The following is a 17,129-nucleotide window of genomic DNA, read 5'->3' as shown; positions in this document are numbered from 1 at the left end:
ATACGTTTATTGATTCAATAGTAATTTGGCGATTATTTTTGTGTTTTGTTTTTTTTTTTTTTTGTAATATACAGAATTGCAATTTTATTTAGAAAACCTTTCTGAATCATAAAATCTCTGATTACAAAAAACAAATCAAAGAAAAAAAAAAGACAAACTGTTTATATTTAGCAACTGCAGCATGCTGACTTACCTCAAGTCTCAATATTTTTGGAAATTTTGCACTTATTTCCCGAAATTCACAGTTCAAAATAATATTAACGTGGAACCCGGAAAAGAGCTGAATTCAAAAGAGAACAGTTTTGTGTTATTGTTTACACTTTATCCGGGTGAAAACGAAAGAATGGTTGGTAGATATTTTTGCATTCATGGGAAATGGACACAACAAATAAATTTTCAATTAAAACTTACTATTGTTGGCTTAATAAAAGAATATTGTAAGTTTTACAGTAGTTGCAATTGAAATGTGGGTTTTTAAAACAAAAATAATCTTATTTGGAACTTATATGAATAAGTATTATAGAAACAATAAAATGCAATATAATTTTAACAGAAAAAACAAACCAGAGGAAAAAAAAAGAGGTGCTATTTTCGACTTGGCAGCCAATAGATGACCGACAATCTTCCCGTCGGTTGAAACGGTTCTTAGGCTTTCTCAGAAGCGTCACAGAAACCGTGTATTTCAATTGATACGCAAACGGAGGCGGGTGTTGCCTATCTAGGAATGGTGATAAATGCTAGTGCATGTAAACAGTTGCGGAACTCTAACCAATGCTTCTGTTGGAGCTCGTCTAATGATTCGTCCCAGGATTCAGACGTTCGCAACAGACATTGGACAAAGATTTTAGCAAGGACTATCACAGGGCCAATCAACCCGAGTGGGTCGAACAAGTTTACTGTGTCTGACAGCACGGTTCGTCTTGTGATAATGTTCGTTTGGGACCATTTGGGAACGGAATAGTGGAGTAGATCCATCGATGGTTCCCACATGAGTTCAAGGGTTTTGATGGTTGTTGGGGAATCTAGCGCAAGCACGAAACGTTCTTCACGCAGTTCTGGTGGTTTGACTGAGAGAATAGACGGCGAGTTGGGTGCCTATTTGCGTAAATTGAATCCAGCAGACTGCAACAGGTTTTGCAATTTTCTGCACTATTCCTGTCCTTCTTCGTCGGACATCCCCCGCTTGAGTAAACTGATCAGCGCCTTGATTTGACAGCTCTAAAAGACATCTTGTGGCCAAGCAGTGTCGAAGCAGTACGGCAGCGTTACGGTGTCGAGGCAGTAACGTACGTAACGTAGGAGGTTAATTAGAAAGTTTTGAGCGGTTCTGAAGAGGAGAAACGCCAGCGAATACGATGCAGTGAAAAATCAACAGAGTTAAGACGAAGCTGTCCATAAAATTTCTCAGCATCGGCAATAATCGCAAACTGGTGCATCCTAAAGCAAAGCGATATATCCTGTACGTCGTCCTGCAACACTGGACCCACTATCAACGCTTGATTAAGGGATACTCCGCTATCCGTCCGACAAGAGGCATCGAACATTACCCGTAGTTTGGTAGACGTGCTGTCAGCTCTCCCCACATCATGATGAGGTTGGTAGTAAGATGGGAATGTGTTGTCAGTGTCGTCGATTTCCTGCATATGGTTGAGGTGCAAATACTCCACAATAAATGCAGCATAAACCTCATTGAGCTTAGGGTTCACATCAAGTCTGCGTTAAAGGACAAGAAATCTACGAGTGGCTATTTCCTTAGAACTTCCGAGTTGGGACAACACGTCGGGTCGTTTCGGAAGGGTGATCACAAATCTAACCGATTGGTCACGAAATGTGTTAGCTATAAAGTGTTCTTCACAGAAGGGTTCCTCAGGAGAACGAGTGCTAGATGACCAGTAAGATTATATTTCCCAAAAGCGGGAGATTGGGTCATCGAGTGGTTCTGTGCTACATACGTGAGCTGCCTTAGGTTGGTCACGAGGAAGATGAAGTGCTACCCATCCGAACACAGTGTTCTGTAGAACAGGCTTCTCAGGACCCGGCTTAATGAATCCTTCTAAGAGCAGTTCAAAGTACAGTTCTATACCCAGCAGCAGATCAATCGATCCCGGTTCATGGAACTTGTGATCGGCCAGTATAACTCCGAATGGAATGCTTCAGCAAGAAGAATCGACCGTGTTCACTTTAAGCTCACGGGTATATTTTTTTTTTCAGTCTTCGATTGTAAATTTGGTGCAACGAGACCCTATCCGAACATCAACAGCATGATACCGAGGGATGAGCTGGTATTGGTAACCGTGTTTTGTACTTCTGAGATCGAAACGAGTTCGATTTGACTGGATCGATTGAACGAGACTTCGACAGTGTCAGCGACTGGAGCACTTTAAGATGAGTACGTAGAAATTTGATGAGATCTTTGTATTAAGGAACATTTGTTGTTAATGATGGATTTCCCACTGCTTTAGGGTCGACGCATCTAGACAGCTACAAACCATGTGTGCCCGCAACGCACTCCAGCCGTCCGTCAGAATGCCCATGTTGTCAACCATGCACAGGTTTTGCTTCAAATCATCTATCCAGTGCATTAGAGATTCGTGGTACTTTCTTTTCATGGGCACAATTTGAAAACAGGGCGTCAATGTAGGATTTCACAATTAATCTTCTATTGTTAAAATCGCTGTTCCAATAAGGTCCAGGCGACAATATAATTTGCTGCAGTGTGCTCTACGGATTCTATTTTTTTTTTAGCATCTTTAGAAAGAGACGAAGAGAGATCCGTTTCCCTACCGGTGCATTTTTAAGACTTTCGTGCGTATCGCTGCTCTTCTACGTCACTTTAGTCACAACAGTAAGCCCGGCAACCACCCATGATCGCGCGTATGGATTCTTATGAACTCACTGAAGCCACCAACAGCCTAGCTCGGTTGGCACAACTCGAAATTTTCGCTGAAGACATCGCAGCAATAGCCAGAAACAGGCAGGTTGCACCCAATTCAGACTTACGAATTATGACGATTCTCGTCGACGGAATTTTTAAAATCCGTGGCCGCCTCAGGCACGTGGCTATACCCGAAAATAGGAAACATCCTATTATCCTACTGGCACGACATCCACTTACCAAGTCAATTGTGACCTACTATCACGTGAAAAATTTACACGCCGAACCTCAGCTGCTTGTAGCATGCGTCCGGGAAAAGCTAATTATCGTATCTAGTAGTATATTATCGTGTTTACTTACCGTGATTCCAACCGGCTGAAAAAAAATACAAAAAATATCAATATTGTTTTGTTTTTTTTTTTTATTCAAAAGCAGTTTACTTGAGTATATATACACTGGGCATATGTATGTATATATTTGTATATATATGAATGTAAATGTAAAATAAATACATTATCAAGAAAAAGACTGCTTACCAATAGGCTTTCCAGTAAACCCTTGAACAGGAACAAAATATTTGAGGAAAACTTCCAGGATCCCTGAAATGCAAAAAAAAATAATAGAGTTGGATACTAACAGTAGTGAAAAAGAGAACAAAAGATAACAATGTAAACATAACATAAAAACATTCAAAACAATTTGTCTGAAGAGGGATTCCATCTGCTTTGGAAAATCACTTTCTTGATATATATTTTTTTCTCTCAAAATTCTTTATTACAGCAACTATACTTTGAAATTTTGTTGTTAACTTTTCTTATGTTATATGTTTTAGTCCAAGGAACACGATTGTCCTACAAAATTAAATATTAAATTCAAATATATTCAAAAAAAAACATTACAGTTTTTTAGTTGGAAAATTCCCCCGAAAATTCGAATCAAGTTTATTGTGAAAGCAGCAGCTTTCAATGATATCGGTGAAGCTATTTAAAAGAACATTGGAAAACAGCAGCCCGCCATCCAGTTGTGTCCTTTATTTCACACGAAATAAAAATGTATCGAATAATCACAACAAATTTCGCTGGATTATGGGATGCTGGGGTAAAAAGTGCAAAAACTCACCTCAAGAGGGCACTTCAGAATGCAGAACTTATTTTTGAGGAGTCGTTTGTCTTGGGAGTATCTTACGATACTCGTGGTCCACGAAGTCTTGAAACTTAAAACCCGGAACAGTTGTGTTCTTGCTTGAGGACTTCTTCGGGAATCTTCAAGCATCCATTTCAAAACCCATCCACTTGATTCGGTGATTTGACGTGAAGTGAAAAAAAAAATTATTACCAGCAGCATGGTTGCTGCGATGATTTTTGTGCTTCGGTCGTTGCTGTGTCACTGCCAACTTTGATGCCCAAAAACAAACATGTGCAGCGAGGAAGCGTCCACCATTTTCTTTACTGATTAATGTGATCGAAGTTGAAGAACAAACATGCATTTTTTTCGGAGTTCTTTTAAGTAAAATAAGTTAACTTAAAACAGTGCATTGAATTGGAATTTGAGTCGTGCTTTGGACATAGAATGACAGTAATTTCTATGTTTAATTCGATAGCTTTCAAATATATCACGTTTCAAATAAATCACGCGAAAATTTGAACTGTCTACTTTGTTTGACAAAATAAATAAATAAATAAATAAAATCTAAACTGCACTGTAATAAGCTGTGCAAGTAATAAAAAATTAACAAGTGTCAGCGTTGGAAAATGGTGCGTCTTTATATTTTTGCTTAATACCATATCTTAAGAAAGGAAAGGTATAGAGATGCTAAGTGAAACATCAACAATAACAGTAATGATATTATTCATTTCGTTCCAGTTTTCTTAGCAGAGCGGTGCTCTATAGCCAAAAACTAGAACACTAGTGGCCACTGGGACAGAATAGTACTTTTGTTGGAGAAAAATCGTAGTGCTTCATCCATACTTCCTAAAGGGTTGGTGTCATGGTTACATAATTAGTTTCGTTCAAGATCACGCGGTTCAAATGACGGAATGCTAGCAAAAATATCAACGCAGAATGAGATTTTAAATTGAGGTCAATTCCGCAAAAAGATTTTTTTTTTTGTTACATTTTTAACATATTTAGCATTTTTAACAGCGTAAAACTTCTCCTGTCGTCTTCACTAGGACTTGCCTGACCCGTCCATCGCGTCCTTTCACAACTGAGACAATCCGTCTTGGTAGCCACCCGTTCCGGATCGATTCGTCAACGATAATGACTGGGTCTGCGTCCTTCGGTTTTGCTTTTGCTTCCTCGAACCATTTTGTGCACTTGCAGAATGTCGGGAGGTATTCCCGTACCCAACAATGCCAAAACTGGTCAACCAGGCTTCTCGTTAGCTTCCAGTTGGTTATAAGGCACTCTGGATATTCTAGCATCGGTTGTGGAGGCTGAGCAGCCCCCTGAGAGCTCAGAAGCAGAAAATGATTTGGCTTAAAGGCTTCTTGGGCTTCTTGGGCTTCTGACTCAACTGGGACAAACGTCAAAGGACGTGAATTGACGATACCTTCTGCCTCGATCATCAGTGTGACGTCGTTCCTGCTTGTGTTTAATGAGATGAATACGACCTTAACAGATCTAACTAGTCGCTCTCACGATGGATGCGGATGGCGGATTGAAGATCGATGATAGCTGCTGGTTCATTTCCGCTATCTGTTGCTGTAGCTCACGGCTAGCTCCGAGGAATTTAGTACATACCGTTATCGCTCCTTATCTCTAAAGGGGATCCACGCCGTACCAGGAACCTACGAATAGCCATCTTGCATGTTTCCGCGGACAGGGAGTGCACTACCTCCAGATGGACTGCTCGAATGGTAAGGCACGTAAACAGTGCAACCCATCGTTTGACTAGCGATCGTCCGAATTTGACCATGATGGTCTAAGAGATTTGGACTTGGAGATTTGGACTGAAGGTTCAGGACCAGATGGAATTCCTATTTTTTTTTAAACTTAGCAACTGAACTCACAACCCCTTTATTATGGCTATTAATATTGCACTTGAATCCGGTATATTCCCGAAGGAATGAAAAAAATCCTACTCAATACCCATTTAAAAATCTGGTAACAAATCCGATACTCGAAAATATCGTGGGATTGCTATCATTTCGTGCATTACAAAATTGAAGAGTTTTCAAATATAAATAAAAACGTTTTTGGCCAAATAAAACAAAGAATAACTAGTGCACAACATGGCTTTGTTAAAGGCCACCAACACAAACCATTTCGAATTTGTGTTTCCTGAATAAACTGTATCTCGCGAACTTGGCCATATAGAAAGTTTCTGTCTTGAGCAAAGTTCTTCAGGTGACCAATTTCTTTCGGATGGTGGTCATAGTAGTTTAAACTCTCTCACTACGCAGCATTAGTGTGCACATGACCTTCCTAGTATGAAGGTGGGTGTTGGAAACAGGAGAATGACATGGATATGGGGTGGTGCAGAAGTGGGAGGGAGGTGGAAATGGGCTTAGGTCATGGGGGAAGCTACTGGGTCAAACTGAAGAGGTGGTGCTCTTCTACTTCAGCAATTGCGCAAGATTGTTCGATAGTTTGATACGAGTCAAGTAAGGAAGTTAAAAGAGTTCCGAACAAATACCGCCAATACCGCCAAATACGAAGTCAGGACCCAGTAAATACGGGCTAAAAAGACATTTCGTTCCGGCCACGCAAAAAACGTTGGTCGAAAAGTGCGAGGGCGGACGCTATACCGCCATATTGCACCCGTTTAGCAAGCGTCGAGCGGCAAGCTACCGACGACCGCTTTAAACCAACAACAGGTGAACAGCAAGTCCACCGTCGAACAGCCGATCGAGCCCCGCACACTGTGACAACCGTCGAGCCCCGTCATCCTCCGGGAACGTACCGTTCAGCTGCCGCCGAGAAACCCCACCAGCTGTAAAATCTTGTCATCGCTGGCCAACAGTACAGACACCGATACCGTAATAAAATAGTTAAAAGTGAAAGTGTGTTTTTTGGGCTTTGGATCAGTAGTGACAAGCCAGGATCCGACCTTGAAGCTCTAGGGCTTCGAACTCGAGCTATCGAACAAAAGAGGCGAGTGTTGGTGTAAGGGGAATTCCTTTAAACTAGCCCATCGGGCTAGCCATTAACAAAATAGGAAGCGATAACGATATTAATGTGTTTCAGAATAAAATACATGTTTTTTACACATGGTGCAGTCAAAACTTATTTCATTTTCATTTTGCAGCGTTTAGTGGGGCAATGGGAGCGCAGGTCAATCCAAAGCCGAGGATAAAGGAAGGGTAATGGCTGAATAGTCTGCGCGACCACTTGAACGCCATGGGAAAAGCAAGGGTCCTTCAATAGAGATCGGTTATTGGGGGGTTTTGAGGAAATGACACATAGCACTAGATTTGTGCTGCAAAATGTAAAGAAACCGAAAATCCATCTCCCACAGATTAATCCTTTCACATATATATCAAATTGATATTTTAAAGCAAACAGACAATATATGCAAAGGCTAGTTGCCAGTTGCGTTAAAGTCTAGTTGCCTCCCTAAGCGGACCTCCCGCATCCTAACTTTTGATAATCTACTTAATGCTATTAAACTGTCTAAATTTACTTATTTTAGTTCGTTTGATGATTACGATATCTCATTCGCCTAATTTAATAAATAATTGAAATCTTTAATCAACCTAATCAATTATAACCTATGCTTTGTAAAGTACCTGCACTTGTGCATGTAATCTAAAATTTAGCCAAGATTGGTTAAAAGGCTAACAACGGGACTTACCATTGTTTTTCGACGTTTTGGACGAGAAAGTTCCTTTGTCCCAGTCGGCTCCGGCACCACTGCTGGTTTCACTGCCGCAACCGTTGCGACCGAAGCTCTCGTGCTGTCAAAGCTCGGTACAAACTTCCAGAATCCCTGAAAATAAAAAAATAAACGTCAGTGTTGAATACTACTAGTTGAATTCCGTTGCACATAGGAAAAAGATATATTCATTTTCAGCTGAATTAAGTTTGTTTGTATTGATATCATCGAACAGTAACTTAAGGTCCTGTATCAATTCCCCGTGTTGTCCAAAAAGGATTATAGCCAGCCCTGATCTGTTAAATTCTGGTGAATTCGTAGATAGGTTTACCAATATATGGAGGAAATTTGAGGTCTCATTCTTAAAAAAATTACAAAATCTGAGTGGTATGAAAAACGGCCTCTTTTCATAATTTGGATACCTTCCAACAATCGGTCTTCTTACTATAGTTCCCACTTTAATTCATGCTCACTTCTTCCAATCCGGGAACCCCTATGCATTGGACAGACGCACTCCACAACACCAGTAGTAACGTTCAGTATTACCTCCACCGGACGAGGAAGTTCATTGGGTGGTGTTGGCAGTTGGCGTTTCAGTCCGCTCCGGCTCCACTACTGGTGTCACTGCCGCAACCGTCGCGACCGAAGCTGTCATGCTGGCAAAGCTCGGCAAAAACTCCAGTTATGTCTTCTTGCTTCGATATTCACAAACATTGTGTCAAAAAAGTAGAACCGCTGAAGCCTCAGGCTACTATGTTTTTTTTTTTTCCTTGAAGGCACATCGTAGCCCGTTTTTAAATACTTCTTAATTTCATTTCATTTTCTCGGGACGAGAAGGGGAATGTGTGGGTGGCATCATTCAATAGAGATGGTTTGGACGCACGCATTCATTCGAGTGTGAAAGTGTATCCGAGTGTACCGTGCAATGGGTGATTTCCCGGAGGAGTTTAACTGTTCACACCTCCCATTTTCGCTTCCATGTTGTTACAGGTATCATCAAAAGTGCACTTTTCGTTGCAACATTCGTCAGACTATTTTATACCTCTTACCGTTAGGATGTTTTCCCAAATAAAGAATAATTACCAGGTACCGAGGTAAATCTTACCCGTTAGGTAGAGCACCAGGAAAAAACTGTTTTTCTTGTATTTTTGATTAGTTTTCCCAATTTTTTTCGAAAAATAAAAAACATGCCGAAAAAAATTATATTTGGAGTGGTGAACTTCCCCTTACTGAAAATAATATTTGCATCAGCCAACATAGCTCCAAAAGCTCTTGGAGCGCCTTAAATTGGGCTATTTCATTTTGAGAAACATATCGGTTACTATAAGTCATCTGAAAGAGCTTCGCTTTCCGAGCGCAAAGATTTTTTTTCGATTCTATTTACTTTCATTTTGATTTTTAAATTAATATTTAAAGCAAAACAATTACTTCACTGTTTGCGTTGCGTTGCATTGGTTTGGTAACGGAGTAATACAAAATAGCCACTTCACTGTTTGACACTAAACTAACAAATTGATAGCTTGCTTCCATACAAAGTACCAATTTAATCACACTTATTTAAAATAATTTCAGTGTTCCAAAATTGATGAAATTTAAGATTTCGGTTCCATTTGACATGTACTACCCATAATCGCATATCAGTTTTATCTTTGCTTGATTTCCTATCCATATGGGACTGATATGCAATTATGGGCAGTGTAGTCCACAATTCCCCTAAAGAACCCAATCGTAAAACGTACGGTTTGTATAGTGACGATTTAAGGTTACTTGGTAATCAATGAAAAGGTCATCAAGTGAAAACTACGCTTATGTGCCACGGAACGATGTCACCAAAGTATATACGTTGAAAAGCATTTCATTTCGTTTCAGTTTTCTTAGCAAAGCGGTGCTCTACATCCAAAAACTAGAACACTAGTGGCCACTGGGACAGAATAGTACTTTTGTTGGAGAACAATCGTAGTGCTTCATCCATACTTCCTAGAGGGTTGGTGTCATGGTTACATAATTAGTTTCGTTCAAGATCACGCGGTTCAAATGACGGAATGCTAGTAAAAATATCAACGCAGAATGAGATTTTAAATTGAGGTCAATTCCGCAAAAAGATTTTTTTTTTTTACATTTTTAACATATTTAGCATTTTTAACACCGTAAAACTCCTCCTGTCGTCTTCACTAGGACTTGCCTGACCCGTCCATCGCGTCCTTTCACAACTGAGACAATCCGTCTTGGTAGCCACCCGTTCCGGATCGATTCGTCAACGATAATGACTGGGTCTGCGTCCTTCGGTTTTGCTTTTGCTTCCTCGAACCATTTTGTGCACTTGCAGAATGTCGGGAGGTATTCCCGTACCCAACAATGCCAAAACTGGTCAACCAGGCTTCTCGTTAGCTTCCAGTTGGTTATAAGGCACTCTGGATATTCTAGCATCGGTTGTGGAGGCTGAGCAGCCCCCTGAGAGCTCAGAAGCAGAAAATGATTTGGCTTAAAGGCTTCTTGGGCTTCTTGGGCTTCTGACTCAACTGGGACAAACGTCAAAGGACGTGAATTGACGATACCTTCTGCCTCGATCATCAGTGTGACGTCGTCGGGGTTCCTGCTTGTGTTTAATGAGACGAATGCGACCTTAACAGATCTAACTAGTCGCTCTCATGATCCTCCCATGTGCGGAGCGGATGGCGGATTGAAGATCGATGATAGCTGCTGGTTCATTTCCGCTATCTGTTGCTGCAACTCACGGCTAGCTCCGAGGAATTTACTACCGTTATCGCTCCTTATCTCTAAAGGTGATCCACGGAACCAACGAATAGCCATCTTGCATGTTTCCGCGGTCAGGGAGTGCACTACCTCCAGATGGACTGCTCGAATGGTAAGGCACGTAAACAGTGCCACCAATCGTTTGACTTGTGATCGTCCGAATTTGACCATAAGAGGGCCGAAATAGTCAAGGCCGAAGAACATAAACATATACCGCATATGTTCACCGTAGCCTAAACTAAACTTCAACTTATCATTGACTTAAATTAAACTCAACTTGATATTATCTTTAACAAACGTTCAACTTTATTTTAACTAAACTTGAAATTGTAAGCTAAACTTTGCAATTGAAGAAACTTCACTTTAACTAAAGCTTCAACTAAACATAAACGTAACTTTAAATCAACTTTAAATTAGCTTTGAATGAATTTTAACATAGCAAGAACTTCCAAGTGAAGTGATTCTTGATACTTGCAGAAGTTTCAAGAACTATCAAAAACTTCCAAGAACTTCCAAAAAATTCCAAGAACAGTCAATAAATTCCAAAAACTTTCAACAACTTCCAAGAAGTCCACGAACTGAAGTTTTCCCGAATTTCCATGGAAATAAGATTAATATAACATAAACTAAACATTTTTTTAACTTACAGCTTTATCATTACTTTAACAAATATTTAACCTAACTTTAACTGAAAATTAACTTAACTTTAACTAAACCTTCGCTTAACTTTAACTTAACAGTGTCTTTATTTTAATTCAACTTGAATAAACCTTTATCTAAATTTTGACTTTATTTAAACTTTTAACAGTTTCTTAACTTTTTCTTGGCTTTAACATAATTTAAAAAAAAAAATCATTTCCTTAACTTTAACTAAACTTTAACTAAACGTTCAATAAACTTTAACAAAACTTTGACTCAATGTTAAACTTAACTTGATATTTTCTTTATCATAAATTTAACAAATTAATTTCGCTATAATTTTAACCAAACATAACTTAACGTTAACTGAAAGCCAAGCAATAATACTTCAACTTAACTTTAAAATATGTTTAATATAACTTTAAAAAAACTTTATCTTACTAACTAAACATAACTTTTAGTTTAACATAACTTCAATTTATATTGTACTGAGCTTTAGCATAATTTTTTTATAACTTTCACTAAATTTTAACATATTATTGACTTTAACTATACCTTAACTGAATTTTAACGAAACCTTCACTGAACTTTAACTAAACTTTGGCTTAATTTTAATTTAATTAACTCAACTATAACTTAACTTTTAAATTATACATTAACTTTTATTTCTTAATTTAAGTTAACTTTGGTATAATTTTATCTTAACAAGAACTTTCAAGGTCATAGCCATGATCATAGTCATGGACATAGTCATAACCGTAGACAAAGACAAAGACAAAGAAATAGAAAAAACACAAAGACAATTGCTTTCGTTATGACTATAGTTATGGTATTGGCTATGACTATGTCAATTTATCCAAAGAAGATTATCCAATCTTTCAAAAAAATGGTGTTTAATTTTCAAATTTAATTTAAATTAACTTAAAAACTCAACATGCATTGTGACTACTTCTCCGAGTCATGTCACTATTAAAAAGGCAGAAAAAGTAACAAGGACTTAAATGTGTTCCTTTGATTACTGAAAAATCCTGTTCCCCTAGTTTGAAGATGTCAGGACTAGGGTTTAGGAAATAGATCTTATAACCAAGCTTGCAAATGCTCATTACAGCTAAAATGCTATTTTTTTGGATTTATGAAGGTATGAAATAGTTTAATGGTAATTCTTATTGACAAGATGCAAGAAGAGTAGGTAAAGTATTTGTATGATACATAAAACTTGTTAATTAAGCCTTTAGAGAGTCACAATAGCGATTAGCTGTAACGATGAGCAACGTGATGAGCGAGCAATCAGAGATCATAAAATCGCTAGTTGTGACCTTCTGAAAGCAAAATTGATACATTGTGTATGTCATACACAAACTTTACCACCCATTCTTGCTTCTTACAAATAAAAACTATCATTATAGTATCTCATAGTTTCATAATTTCTAAAAATTTGCATTTTAGCAGTAATGAGCAATTGCAAGCCTGCAACAGTAACACACCACGTGAAGGTAATCTACAAGTGTTACTGGTGTAAAGCCAAAGCCAAAGACAATAACAAAGACAAATACAAAGACTAAGACAAATACAAGGACTAAAACAAAGATAAGGATAAAAAAAAAGATATAGACAAAGACAAAGCCATGGACATAGATATTGACATAATCATAGTTAGTCATAGTTATAGTCATAGTCATAGTCATATTCATAGTCAAAGTCATAGTCATAGTCATAGTCATAGTCATGGTCATAGTAATAGTCATAGTCATAGTCATATAGTCATAGTCATAGTCATAGTCATATAGTCATAGTCATAGTCATAGTCATAGTCATAGTCATAGTCATAGTCATAGTCATAGTCATAGTCATAGTCATAGTCATAGTCATAGTCATAGTCATAGTCATAGTCATAGTCATAGTCATAGTCATAGTCATAGTCATAGTCATAGTCATAGTCATAGTCATAGTCATAGCCATAGTCATAGTCATAGTCATAGTCATAGTCATAGTCATAGTCATAGTCATAGTCATAGTCATAGTCATAGTCATAGTCATAGTCATAGTCATAGTCATAGCCATAGTCATAGTCATAGCCATAGTCATAGTCATAGTCATAGTCATGTCATAGTCATAGCCATAATCAAAGTCATAGTCATAGTCAATTTTCAAATTTAATTTACATTAACTTTACAATTCAACATGCATTGTGACTACTTCTCCGAGTCTTGTCACTTATAAAAAGGCATAAAAAGTAGCAAGGGCTCAAATGTGTTCCTCTGATTACTGAAAAATCCTGTTCCCCTAGTTTGAAGATGTCAGGACTAGGGCATAGGAAATAGATCTTATAACCAAGCTTGCAAATGCTCATTCCAGCTAAAATGCTATTTTTCGGATTTATGAAGGTATGAAATAGTTTAATGGTAATTATTATTGACAAGATGCAAGAAGAGTAGGTAAAGTATTTGTATGATACATAAAACTTGTTAATTAAGCCTTTAGAGAGTCACAACAGCGATTAGCTGTAACGATGAGCAACGTGATGAGCGAGCAATCAGAGATCATCAAATCGCTAGTTGTGACCTTCTGAAAGCAAAATTTATACATTGTGTATGTCATACACAAACTTTACCACCCATTCTTGCTTCTTACAAGTAAAAACAATCATTATAGTATCTCATAGTTTCATAATTTCTAAAAATTAGCATTTTAGCAGTAATGAGCAACTGCAAGCCTGCAACAGTAACACACCACGTGAAGGTAATCTACAAGTGTTACTGGTGTTAAACCAAAGCCAAAGACAATAACAAAGACAAATTCAAAGACTAAGACAAATACAAAGACTAAAACAAAGATAAGGATAAAAAAAAAGATATAGACAAAGACAAAGCCATGGACATAGACATTGACATAATCATAGTTAGTCATAGTTATAGTCATAGTCATATTCATAGTCATAGTCATAGTCTTAATCATAGTCATAGTCATAGTCATAGTCATAGTCATAGTCATAGTCATAGTCATAGTCATAGTCATAGTCATAGTCATAGTCATAGTCATAGTCATAGTCATAGTCATAGTCATAGTCATAGTCATAGTCATAGTCATAGTCATAGTCATAGTCATAGTCATAGTCATAGTCATAGTCATAGTCATAGTCATAGTCATAGTCATAGTCATAGTCATAGTCATAGTCATAGACATAGCCATAGTCATAGTCATAGTCATAGTCATAGTCATAGTCATGGTCATGGTCATGGTCATAGTCATGGTCATAGTCATAGTCATAGCCATAATCAAAGTCATAGTCATAGTCAATTTTTAAATTTAATTTACATTAACTTTACAATTCAACATGCATTGTGACTACTTCTCCGAGTCTTGTCACTAATAAAAAGGCATAAAAAGTAGCAAGGGCTCAAATGTGTTCCTCTGATTACTGAAAAATCCTGTTCCCCTAGTTTGAAGATGTCAGGACTAGGGCTTAGGAAATAGATCTTATAACCAAGCTTGCAAATGCTCATTTCAGCTAAAATGCTATTTTTCGGATTTATGAAGGTATGAAATAGTTTAATGGTAATTATTATTGACAAGATGCAAGAAGAGTAGGTAAAGTATTTGTATGATACATAAAACTTGTTAATTAAGCCTTTAGAGAGTCACAACAGCGATTAGCTGTAACGATGAGCAACGTGATGAGCGAGCAATCAGAGATCATCAAATCGCTAGTTGTGACCTTCTGAAAGCAAAATTTATACATTGTGTATGTCATACACAAACTTTACCACCCATTCTTGCTTCTTACAAGTAAAAACAATCATTATAGTATCTCATAGTTTCATAATTTCTAAAAATTAGCATTTTAGCTGGTAATGAGCAACTGCAAGCCTGCAACAGTAACACACCACGTGAAGGTAATCTACAAGTGTTACTGGTGTAAAGCCAAAGCCAAAGACAATAACAAAGACAAATACAAAGACTAAGAAAAATACAAAGACTAAAACAAAGATAAGGATAAAAAAAAAGATATAGACAAAGACAAAGCCATGGACATAGACATTGACATAATCATAGTTAGTCATAGTTATAGTCATAGTCATATTCAAAGTCATAGTCATAGTCTTAATCATAGTCATAGTCATAGTCATAGTCATAGTCATAGTCATAGTTATAGTCATAGTCATAGTCATAGTCATAGTCATAGTCATAGTCATAGTCATATTCATAGTCATAGTCATATTCATAGTCATGGTCATAGTCATGGTCATAGTCATAGTCATAGTCATAGTCATAGTCATATTCATAATAATACTATAACGTAACTTTCCAACTAACAATTTTAGGTGCAGATTCGTATATAGAGCCATTTTTAAACGGCAGCACAATTAATCATCAATAAAAAAAGCGAAATGAGCAATAAAAAATCTCAAATTGGCCACTAAATACTACAGGGGAGCACCAATAAACAAAAAACAAGTTGAAATAAAAATGAAGAAAAAGGCAATAAACAAATAAAAAGCTTCTTTTAATAATTTGAATGTGAGCGGTAAAAATGGCAAAAAGGGCAATAGTAAATACAATACGCTCAATTAAATAAGGATGAATCTCCACTAAATTATGAAATTTGAGTACTAAATAACTCACTTTCGTCACCTGCAGTTGAACATATTTTCCCATAAAAGTGGCAAAATGAGCAATGTTATATTGAATAACCGCAATAAATAAATCTAAAATGTCCCACACAAAGCGCACAGTTATCACTGTTTTAATCCAATTATGCTGTAAAATCGTAATTAATTCCCCAAGAAAAAAAATGAAAATATCTTTTAAAAACTGAAAAAGTTCCAGGAATTAGGAGATAAATGTATGCTTGAACATGAGTATGAGCCATCGTAAAATATGAATCGTTCTTAAAGAAAAGAAAATAAGTCATGCAGGAAAGTAAAAATGAGCAATTAAAAACGAACACTGCGCAATATAAAATAAAACAAAATTCCAATGATATTCAGGAAATATTCCTTTAAATTGAAAGTTTATGAGTCAATAACCCCGATCAATTTCCATATGGTATTTTCAAGACAGCGATAAGTAGTGATACTGTGTCTTGGCTAACAAAGTCGATGTCGATAAAGAAGATTAACGAATGTGGGTCTCATTGAAAAAGGTACCATTAAACAAAATCAAAAGAGCACTAAAAACAGCTGTTTGAGCAATATATACGTCACAAAAGAGCACTAGAAAATGCCATTTGAGCAATATAAAGGTAAAAAAAGACACAAAAAGCACAATGAATGTCCCAGGGAAAGTTTCAAAACGCTCAACAAAAATAAGAAACGAGCAAGAAACGTATAAAATTAGCACTCTAAAAAATAAATTGAGCATTTTATAGGCCATGAAGGTCACTAAGAACGAAAACAATATCTTTTGAAAACCTGCAAATCTTCATCGAACCATAGACAAACAGACATAACACTCGCATCTTGTACATCGAACACGCATTTACCGGTCAATTTAAATATGTGTTAGTTGATAACACCTCCGCCGGTGGCCCCCATAGTTAATTTAATCTTGCCTTCATTTGATTGTTGTTAAAAAAAATGAGGCGATAGTTCGATCACAGACAAGCAGACATAACACATTGAATAGTTTCCACTGTAAACCATCTTCTCTAAAACATTACCGCCATCTGTTGAGAACACTGTCACGGGTAGCACGCTCAACAGATAGCAGTAGTGTGTAAACATCAAACGCAAGAAAATTAACTATGGGCGCCACCGGCGGAGGTGTTATCAACTAACACATATTTAAATTGATCGTTAAATGCGTGTTCGATGTACAAGATGCGAGTGTTATGTCTGTTTGTCTATGGTTCGATGAAGATTTGCAGGTTTTCAAAAGATATTGTTTTCGTTCTTAGTGACCTTCATGGCCTATAAAATGCTCAACTTATTTCTCAGAGTGCTAATTTTATACGTTTCTTGCTCATTTCTTATTTTTTGTTGAGCGTTTTTGAAATTTTCCCTGGGACATTCATTGTGCTTTTTGTGTCTTTTTTTACCTTTATAT

General features: G+C 37.2%; 1 long non-coding RNA gene across 1 annotated transcript in view; it reads right to left on the bottom strand.

The window, feature by feature from the left end:
- Window positions 1–3,411: 3,411 nt before the first annotated feature.
- The window catches only part of LOC135710302 (uncharacterized), a 31,133-nt gene continuing 17,415 nt past the window's right edge, over window positions 3,412–17,129 (bottom strand). The window contains exon 3 of the long non-coding RNA XR_010518413.1: window positions 3,412–3,474. This is a non-coding gene — a long non-coding RNA (uncharacterized LOC135710302). The remainder of the gene's footprint in view (window positions 3,475–17,129) is intronic.

This window comes from Ochlerotatus camptorhynchus, unplaced genomic scaffold (genome assembly GCF_037179485.1).
Source record: "Ochlerotatus camptorhynchus isolate MF236.1 unplaced genomic scaffold, CSIRO-AGI_Acam_v1.1 ptg000377l, whole genome shotgun sequence".
In the NCBI taxonomy this organism is placed as follows: Eukaryota; Metazoa; Arthropoda; class Insecta; order Diptera; family Culicidae; genus Ochlerotatus; species Ochlerotatus camptorhynchus.
Note: the sequence above shows the minus strand (reverse complement) of the source record. Positions and strands in the feature narration are given on the sequence as shown.